This window comes from Notamacropus eugenii, chromosome X (genome assembly GCF_028372415.1).
Source record: "Notamacropus eugenii isolate mMacEug1 chromosome X, mMacEug1.pri_v2, whole genome shotgun sequence".
Lineage (NCBI taxonomy): Eukaryota > Metazoa > Chordata > Mammalia > Diprotodontia > Macropodidae > Notamacropus > Notamacropus eugenii.
This window is the reverse complement of record NC_092879.1, coordinates 33,961,621-33,972,389: the sequence shown is the minus strand read 5'-3', so window position 1 is coordinate 33,972,389 and position 10,769 is coordinate 33,961,621. Positions and strand designations below refer to the sequence as shown.

At 37.4% G+C, this 10,769-nt stretch overlaps 1 long non-coding RNA gene across 1 annotated transcript; it reads right to left on the bottom strand.

Annotated features, from left to right (window-relative positions):
• Positions 1-2,037: 2,037 nt before the first annotated feature.
• On the bottom strand, positions 2,038-10,751 carry LOC140516066 (uncharacterized). Its single transcript, XR_011971260.1, has 2 exons — positions 4,536-10,751; positions 2,038-3,452 (listed from the first exon to the last, which is right to left on the bottom strand). It is a non-coding gene; the product is annotated as an uncharacterized lncRNA (long non-coding RNA).
• Between the last annotated feature and the right edge of the window lie 18 nt (positions 10,752-10,769).

The window sequence follows — 10,769 nt, the reverse complement described above, 5'->3', positions numbered from 1 at the left end:
ATAAGAAATATAGCTAATGGGGTATAGAAATTTATCTTGCCCTACAAGGAAAAAGAAAAGATGGGGATAAAGGAAGGGTGGAGTATGATAGAAGGGAGAGAACATTGAGGAAAGGGGTAATCAGAACACAAAATGCTATGGGGTGGGGAGAAGGGAGAGATGGGGAGAAAAATTGGCACTCAAAATTTTGTGGAAATCTAAAAATAAATTTAAAAACTATTTTAAAAAAGAAGCATACAACTTGTGAATGGAAAAGTAAATATTCAATCTTTTGTAAGCAATATTAAATACCTACTATTTTCCAAGAACTCTGTGAGGCCCTAGTGATATGAAGACAATGACAAAGAAAGTCCCTGCCCCCAAGGTCCTCATGTTCTACTGGGTTTTGATGACATATTCCTAAATACATTTGAGGTTTTTTTTTTCCTTCCCTCTGTCTTGTACTTGTATTTCTGTGTGGTAACTGTTAGATGAATGGCACTTTCTGATTTTTTTTTTATTCAAGTTGTATTTGTAGGAATTGGAATGAAACACTTGAAATGTATCAGTAATCAAAGCAGAGATTCCCATAGAAACTGTAACTCATTTTTTTCTCATGCACAGATAGAGCCTTAGATCCAGATTTACTGAAGTGGATAAACACTATTCAATGTTTAACTGTCCATTATATGTACAATCTACAATCTCTGGACATCGAATTTCAGCTGCCTTCTATCAAGGGTTTTTTTTTTCTTTACAAACCCTAATAGTAATGTTGCTAGTTCAGGTTTATTATAATTTTGCTCTTACGAAGGGTATATAAAGATTGTATGATGATAATTATATTTTTTCTGTATTTGATATGTCAAATTTATCGAATTAGCTACTTTATTCTTTTTTTAAAAAAAACCTTGATTTGATTCACCAAAAAGGCTTAGGATAAAGTCCCACAGTATGGGGTTAGAGCTACTCAGAGATAGTTTTCCACTGAAATCTACAAAAATTTGCCTAAGAATATGTAGACTACTCTGCTGCTCCTTCTTGATGTTGCATATCTGTTGCTTCTGCTTGACAATAAGATCAGTATAAATCACTCTTGTATCTTACACAGTAGATTAGAGTTCTACCCTATTTCAAACTCAACAGAACATTACTTCTTTATTTCTAAGCATACAGTAACTGAAAAACTCATGGTCTAACTCCAGAGATGAATTTGACTCAAATTGAGACTACATCCCTAGGATGGATAGTGGGAATGGGGGTATATATGGCAGGGGTAGGACCTAGATGGTAAAAAGGGTCATCCTTTTTCTAATATTTTAATGCAGATTTTCCCCACTAGTTTTCTCTGTGTCCTTTCCTCCTTTGATGATCTTTCCTATGGCACTATCATTCACCTTCATAGTTTCGACTATCAAATATACATCAACGTTCAGATTCCTATCTTTAACTATGACCTTTCTTCTAACTTCTAGTCTGTCTTCTCTCACTGTCTACAAGACTGATGAATCCAACTCAACATATTCAAAACAGAACATAAAATTTTCCTGCACAAAATTTCTCCTGATTGCCAACACCAGGTCCTAGTGTCTACTCTCAAAAGTATTGTTGTTCAGTCATGTCTGACTCTTTGTGACTCCATTTGGGGTTTTCTTGGCAAAGATATTGCAGTAGCTTGCCATTTTCTTCTCCAGCTCATTTTGCAGATAAGGAATTGAGGCAAAAAGGGTTGTGACTTGCCCAAGGTCACACACTTCGGAAGTATCTGAGGCTATATTTGAACTCAGGTCTTCCTGATTCCAGATGCAGCATTTCATCCACCGTGCCACTTAGCTACCTCTCTCAAAATTACCTTGTATATGTTTTGTATATATTCTCTATATACATCTATTATACATCTATACATATATCTCTACATCTATATACATCACTAATAGAATAGAAACTCTTTGAAGAAAAGAAATATTTTATTTTTGTCTTCCTATTCTCATACCTAGCACAATGCCTATCATAGAATAGAAATTGAATAAATACATATTGAGTCATTGATCAATTGACTGATTACCTCAGCAAATTTTTTCTGACTTTATTTTTTCTACAACACCCTCATTCATCAATTCTCCCATATTTGCAAACTAGTAATTATCTTTCATTCCTTTATTTATTAAAAACTACTTATAGTCCCAAGGGGACCATGGACCCTCATAGAGGTTCCCCCAAACAGCCTACCCTAGATTCATGTACTCAGGTCCATGTTCACTCAAAATCATAAATCATGATGTGTTTACCTTTTCAGCCAGAGAACATAATTAGTTCAAAACAAAGGCATTTAATGGAACAGCATTATAGTTAAAGTAGCACCTCACAAACCCATACATTTTCCCACAACTACACACACTATTAATGGAAAGAGTAGGCATATATAAGAAACATACATGATTAGGTTGTACTTATGGAGGGACTGTCACATATAAAGAAGACTTCTGACCAAGGCTGTTACTTAGAAAGATAACTCATACTTTTGATACTATAAGACCACTGATGTTTTCTGATGATGTCATCCTGCCAGAGCTGTTCCTCTCTGGTCTATTGTGGTATATAATCATTGTTGGGTCTATGGACATGGTATAAAGTCTCTGCCAGACATTGATTCCAAATGGTCCTTATGACCCCTTTTGGTGAGTCAGTAAGTATTTATTAAGCACCTGCTATATTCTATGCAACGACAGCTAGGTGTTACAGTGGATAAAGTGTCAGATCTGGAATCAGGAAGACCTGATTTCAAATCCAGCCTCAGACACTTACTATCTGTGTGACCTTGGGCAAGTCACTTAACCTTGTTTGTCTCTCTTTCCTCTTCTGTAAAATGAGTTTGAGGAGGAAATGTCAAACCACTCTGGTATCTTTGCAACAACAACAACAAATATATAAATATAAAAATGTAAATGGTCAGACAAAACTGGAATGATTTAATACCAACAAAAAAATATGTTAGGTACTGTGCTAAGTGTTGTTGAAGGCAAAACATTCCCCCATGGTATAAAAAGTTTTGTAATTTCTATCTTCTTCTGACTTCACCTAGAGTTTTCAAATGAGGTTCTACGTTCTCTTCATCAGAATAAGAATGGGCTTTGCCATTTTTTTTTTGCTTAATTGTTTACTTAGCTTAAAATACAGAGGAGTTTTTGGCCACAGTTTTTTTAAAAAGCAAAACTCCAACAGTCGTAAGATTTGGGGTGTGGAAAGAGGAGATGGGGGTACTCAGTACTTTTCCTCCCATAAAGGGCAAGCTGTCTATTTTTTACAACCTTAACTAGAAGGAGCATTTCCTTACCAGAAAAGGAGATTCCTCAGCACAAGTGTCAAGCTCTTTGGAGTGAAGTGGAACTTCATCTGAATGAGACTTTCTGACATAAAACTTGTTTTATTCTTGATTTTTAGCTCACTTAGAGTTGTCTTTCATAAATATCATCCTATAATAACAACAGAAGATCCATGAACAGCCCTACCTGGAATTTTCATGTGGATCTGCTGCCTCTAATGTTCATCTCAAAGAGGCTTAGCCAAGAGACCCCATAGATTTGTTTGGATCTGACCCTTTGAAGTTCTTAAAGGAACTTAAAATGCTTTGATAAAATGAATCTGAAAAGCACAAAAGATAAACCCAAAGAGCAAGATCTTTGTCTTCCTCATTGCTAACCATATTCCTGCCTTTGAAATGTCTGTGTCTAACTTCAACACTTTCCAGGATATTAGAAATGAATCCTACATATGTTATCAAGTCTTATTAATTCCACTCCCATCATGGCTCTAAATATCTCCCTTATCCACTCTGTTCCCATTGCTCCTTTCCTAGTAAGGCATGTTTGTCATCTACTTGGAGCATTATGATAGTCCTAACAGAGTTCTCAACTTCCATCCTCTTCCCACCCCAATCCCCCCATACCAAAATAATATTTCTTATACAAGCCACCTCCTTACTCAAAAGACTTTATCAGCTCCCAGCTACCTACCAAGTAAAGGTCAAACTCATTTGCTTTCACAGTCTGGTGCCACCTTACCTACCCAGCTCTGTTTGAGCACTTTGTGTTCTAGTTCAACTTTTATTCCCTCCACTCCTGCCTCCATCCCCAAAATCATCTAGAACTCTCCAGAAACTCTGCTTTTGTTCATGGGGTTCCCTGTGATAAGATTGTCTACTTTCTCCCTCTAAGTCCTTTGAATTTCTACCCATCCTTTAAAATCCAACTTAGATGCATTCTCCTGAGCAAAGGTTCCTTTTTGATCTAGCAAGAAAAACTTACCCCTTCAGACTTAACAGCATTTTCCCCTAGTTCTCTGTTAAATGTTTATTTTATATCATAATTACTATATATGTATATATGTGTATATATATATGCATATATATACGCACACACACACACACACAGAGAGAGAGAGAGAGAGAGAGAGAGAGAGAGAGAGAGAGAGAGAGAGAGAGAGAGAGAGAGAGAGAGAGAGAGAGAGAGAGAGGATTGTACTAAGTCCCATCAATAAAGGTTGGGACTATGTCTTACCTAAACTCTGTATCTCTCCCAAGGCTTAATAGAGTTCTCTGTTCACAGTAGACACTTAATGCATGGTAGATGGGTGGATGGTTGAATGGATGGAGTAGTGGGCAGATGGAACACTGTTGCAGATGTTTAGCTCTCTGGCAAGGATACAGAGGTGTGGCTCCAAAAGTCAGAGCAGCTGTTTAATGAAATTGACCATTCCAGTCATCCTGAGGAATATCAGGTCACTGGATTCAGATGGCTCTGGAGGAGAAGTGAGGCAGATGACCTTGCACAGCCCTCCTTCACTCAAAACAAAGTCAAGTGCAAGTCATGTCATCATTTCTCTGATGGCATGGTCTTCAGCAATGAAGGATGAGCACAAAAGGTAGCTTGAAGTAGTGGATAAAATGTTGAACTTGAAAATCAGCAAGATATGAGTTCAAATCTCACCTCAGTACTTCACCTGTCTCAGTCTCAGTTTCGGAATCTGTAAAATGGAGACAAAAAATAGTAACCTTACTTCATAGGGTTCTTAAAAAGTTCCAAATAACATAATGTATATATAAAATTCTTTGCAAAACTTTAAGAAATTAATTAAATGTTAGCTATTAACATGTGGCATAAAACGTTTCTGGTCACAAATGTTAACTGTCCAGTTTTGAGAAACTGAATACAAAGGGTCTTCAGCATAATTTGTAACTCTAGCATTCTCAGGAAAATTAGAATTGAATAATTATGCATTTCAGTAATGTCAGTGTCATATAGTTCAGTATTTATTGATTTTTTTCAATTAACAATTGTCATTTCCAACTTTTAGGAGCAGAAGAATAATTGGGATTATTTATGACTATGTTTTCATGATATTTTCAAATCATATTCATGATTTTCACTGATAAAAAGTAATTAATGACTAATAAATCAAAGACTCCTTAAGTCAGTCAAGAGCAGTCTAGGGGATAGAATGGACTTACCTCAACTGGGAAGATATCCAGGGAAATTTGTTATACCTCATGAACTAAATTTTTTCCCCTCCATCTTTAAAGGCAACTGACAAAGAACCATCACTAACAAGGTTAGACAACTGTCTCACAGAGAAATGGATCATTCTCAAAGCCTCAGAGGGGTGGTGTATATGTGTGTGTGTGTGTGTGTGTGTGTGTATACACAAATATATGAAGGCATGATATTATTACACTATACAAAAGTAAAGTCATGCTTCTCTAGAAATGTATAAAAACTCAAGAAACAAAGCAAAGAGTAGGGAGTAAGAACTATAGCCCTGAGGGGGATCCTTGAAGTTTCTCAATCTACTCAGTCTTCTCAAGGGAAATTCCAGCCTGAATTCTGACTAAACTTCCAGTTCAACTCCAACTCAACCCATTCCCTTTACTTCAAATAACTTCTTATTACCCTTATTAGGGTAATCATAACCAAAACTATAAATAACCAAAACTATAAATCACTCTGAATTTGTCTTCTGATCTTTTTTGTTCTTTTCCAATCTACTACTTTTCCAGGCTATGGTGTCAACTGACTCATCTAATGAACCAACTGCCATGAATTAGAAAAGATTGAAAGGGATGGTGGGGAAGAAGACATTTCTAGCAACACATATGCATTTTAATTCTAGGTTTCTAGAGATGAAGACAATCCCTTTGTCCATTAGCATGGACATAACTAGCATAACTAGAAAGACAGGTATTTTTAGTCATAGCAATCTGAGGCAGCAATGTATTATAGTGAAAAGATCACTAGTATATGAGTGAAGGGATCTGACTTCAAATCCCCTTCTGACATTTACTACTTATGTGACATTGAGGAAGTCACCTAACCTCCCTCCCTGTAGTGTTCTCATCTGTATGGATGATTTTCGAAACCCCTTCTAGTTCTATGATCCTATGAGATTTGTTTTTGTTGAGTTGGCCCCTCAAAACACAAAAGCAATAGGTGGTCATGTACTAACTTCATGACCAGGACCAGCTTTGCTCAAAGTATAGTGAGGATCTAAACTAAAGAACCCTGTTTGCAACAGATTATCCAAATAGTTTCTGAATAATAACCACTGGCTAACACTGCCCAACAGACTTATCTAATCTTAATGTGAAATGAGATTTTATTAGCCATTCTTCCGGGTATTGTTGTGGGTGAAATTGGATTTCCCTCTCTTTGCCAAGGATGGAAATATAGTAGCCACTCACAGGCCTAATCCTAATACTGGTTGGCACAGAAATTGTTACCTGCTTTCCCCACCCTTTTTTTTCTTTTTGCTGACCTTGGAATGGATCAACCTTGGGGTGGAATTGTCTTTGGGCAGGGGTGAGGAATCTGCAGCCTCAAGGTTACATATGGCCTTCTAGGTGCTTGTGTACAGCCTTTTGACTGAGTCCAAGTTTTATAGAACAAATCCTTTTATTAAGGGGATTTGTTCTGTAAAGTTTAGATTCTGTCAAAGGACCACACTTGAGGACTTAGACGGCTACATGTGGCCTTGACCCCTGTCCTAGGGCATTAGACAGCTGTGTAAAGCTGGAAAGGGTGAGGAGTGAGGGTGCAGCTAGAAGCCTAGTTAGGCTGATTCATCCCCTCTTTAGGTAGCATTGCGTCTCCTTTACTGCTACAGGATGAGGATCATGTTGGTGTTAGACATTGTACAAATACCCAGTCAACGTTAGGCCTATTATAACTCAATGATCTCAAGTGATCCAACAGCTTCAATTTCCCCCAGTTGTTTGTTCATTAAGATTTCTTAAAGAACCTCTTTTTCTCTTAGCCCTCTCAAACAACTCTCATCCAAATCATTCTCCCCATTGCCACTACTACTGCTGCAATCAAAAACAAAGAAAACAACCTTGTGTGTTATTTTGTTTGTCTCTCATCAAAGACTCTTGGCAATTCTGAAGAAGTTTCCATATTTCTCAAGAAAAGTCAATTCTGTTTAAATCCAGCATTAAAATTACCCAACTCAATAAGGTAGCATCGAAAAAACAGGATGAAACAAAAAAGAAAACTTTTTTTTAAAGAATATCATGCCTAGATTAAACACAAATTTTCTGTTGAAGTAGCTTCTGCCTTGCTGTGAAAGAAACCTTTTCCTGAACCAAAGATGTGTTTTACTAGAAATACATTTAGTGGGATACAGAGCCATTCTACTATATCAAATAGGAAGGGATCTGTAGTTAGAAAAGACAGTTGTGGAAACTATGCCTAAACGTGTTGACATCTCAAATAACTACTTTCTTTTGCTTCAGTAACTTGAATACCTTTATTAGAATGACTTCTTAGGATATAAATGTGGACACAAGGAACAGCTTGCAATTATAAATTAAGTATATTTTAATTTTATGGTTTCTTGGGGATTTATTTCCAATTGACTTTTGATCACTCCTATTTAAGATAACTCAAAAAATGTTGCTACATTATGTAATACATCATATGTTGGGGGGGGGGGGGAGTTGACTGTCCAATTAACCAATTCCTCTCCCCGTACAGCTGTCCTGTATAAGCTCCTGCTTGATGTTACCACCACCATTTCTCGCTAAGCCAATATTTTTAATGAGTCAATGCTGCCTGCTATCTCTTCAAGAATTCTGGGCAGGCCAAGTTCAAAGGATTTAATGTACTACAGATCTCTTCTTCACCTCTCCCTCTGCTTTGCAACTTCCAAAGAGAAGGCACAGCCTTTATCCAGACATTCCACTACATGTGCTGCTAAGACCTTTGAAACTCATCAGAGCTCCATGACAATTTGTAGAAGGGGTAACTAGTTAAGCTCTCTGGCCACCTACACCTCCAAAGACTTGTTTGTGCCTCTTAGAAAAGAGAAGACCTTACCAGCTTTCCTAAGCAGCTCATCACACTCAAGGGACTCTCTCTGGCCTCCTACAATTCCAAGCCAGTTGTCCTGCCCACTTATTGGGTCATTCTTTGCTAGACCCTCCCCCACACCCTTTCCAGCTATACATAGCTGCTTTATGCCCTGGAAAAATTCCACCCATAGGCTGAACCTCTATTGATGATGACCTGAGCTAATTCCTGGAAGAGCTCTCAAAATTTCAACGATATCTTTACTTGCCCGATCTAATAGCCCTTTCTTAATCCTCATCCTTTTCTGCAGTCTTTGACTTTATCCATCACCCTTTTCTCCTTAATATTCCTTTCTTTCCAGGTTTTTATGATCCTGTTCTCTGCTGTTTCTCCTGAGGGGTGGTATCTGACCACCCCTCAGTTTCTTTTGCTGGATCTTTATCAAGATCAAGCTAGCTGCTAATAATGGGTGCTTCTCAAAGCTCTATTCAGGACTCTCATCTTTTCTCTGTTCAATTTTATTCAATTTCTCTTGATAATCTCATCAGTTCCCATAGATTCTATAATCATCTCTGTGCTGATGATTCTCTTTTTTAAAATATTTTATTTTTCCCAATCACATATAAAAATTCTTAACATTCTTTTTTTTAATTTGAGTTTCAAATTCTCTCTCTCCCTTTGTTGTCTCCCCCTTCCTTGAGACAAACAATTTGATATAGGTTATGCATGTGTAAGCTCGCAAAGCATATTTCCATATGTCATACTGTGAAGGAAAACACAGGCAAAAAAAACAGGAAAAAAGAAAGTGAAAAATGGCATTCTTTAATCTGTATTCAGACTCTATAAGTTCTTTCTTCGGATTCAGATGAGTTCTTTGGAATTGTCTTGGATCATTGTATTGCTGAGGATAGATAAGTCATTCACAACTAGTCATAGTTCAATGCTGCCGTTACTATGTACAATGTTCTTCTGGTTCTTATGCTGATGATTCTCAGATCTATTTATCCAGTCCTAACTTCTCTCCTGACCCAGTAGTGCCTCTCCAACTGCCTATAAGAGATTTTGAATTCCACATCTTGAAGAAATCTTAAATTCAGCATATGCAAAAACTTTGTATCTTTTACCCTAAATTCTCTCCTCTTCCTAATGTCCCTATCACTGTCATGGACATCACCATCGTCCTGGATATCCAGGTTCACAACCTAGTTGTCATCATGGGTTCTTCACTCTCTCTCACCACTGATATCCAGTATGTTGTCAAGTTCTAATAATATTATCTTCATAACATCTCTTATATACACACGCTTCTCTCCTCTCTCCTGTGGTCCTCTTGACCACATTCCTAGACCATTGTAATAGCCTGATGGTCTCCATGCCTCAAGTGTCTTCCCACTGTGGTCCATCTGCTGCTCAGTTGTCAAAATGATTTTCCTAAAGTAGAAGTCTTATCACATCACCCCCTATTTAAGAAACTTCAATAGTTCCTTTATATTTCCAAAATCAAATATTAAACCATCTACTGGTTTTTGAAACCCTTTTCATAACCTAACCCCTTCCTATCTTTCAAGTCTTCTTTTAACTTACATACTCCCACATACTCTGTGAACCAGTGACCCTGGCCAGTCTGCTATTTCTTGAATACAGCATTCTATCTCTGACTTTGCACTTTTCTGCCTGTCTGCCATGGTTTCATGATATGTACATGAACTCCCTTCCTCTTCTTCCTGGCTTTCTTCAAGTCTCAGCTAATTCTTGTCAGCAAAAACCGTTACCAGTTTTCCTTAACCTTGGTGCCTGCTCTCTGAGTTGTCTCCTATTTATTCTGCAAATATTTTGTTTGGGCATGGTTCCTTTGGTCGTTATCTCCCCTCATATACTACAAATTTCATGAGAATCAGATTTTTTTCCCCTTTCTTTTTAGCTCCATCACTTAACCTAGTGCATAGCATTTGGTAGATAATAAATATCTGTTCATTTGATTTGACTAGTAAAGGGGAAATGGAAAGGTGAATGTGTCTATTTACCTTTCCCTCAGAAAGATTCAGTGAAAGTTGTTGACCATATAGAGGGCACACTATTTGAACAAGGAACACATATACAAGGAAGAAGCAAACATAGTTCAGTCATCTTAACTCAGCTGTGGGCCAGGGATCTTCATTAAGCAGGTCAATTCTGGAATGCTTAACTGTGTTCAAGAAGTTATTTTGTCTGCAAGACAGACTACAACTCTGAAGCCAACTGCCAATTAGTTGAGAATGTGTTATCACATCCTAAGAATGTTGACCTAGGCAGTCTCACTCAAAATAGTAATAGCTGTGGCCTAAAGCAGCAAGAAGTAAAGATAAGGCAGTTTTAGTGGACAGTAACCTCAGGGTAATAGAATGGTAGCAAGTGTTTGCTTCAGAAGTGGAGAAGATGGCAGAGATGCATTAGATGATGCCTGCAAATATA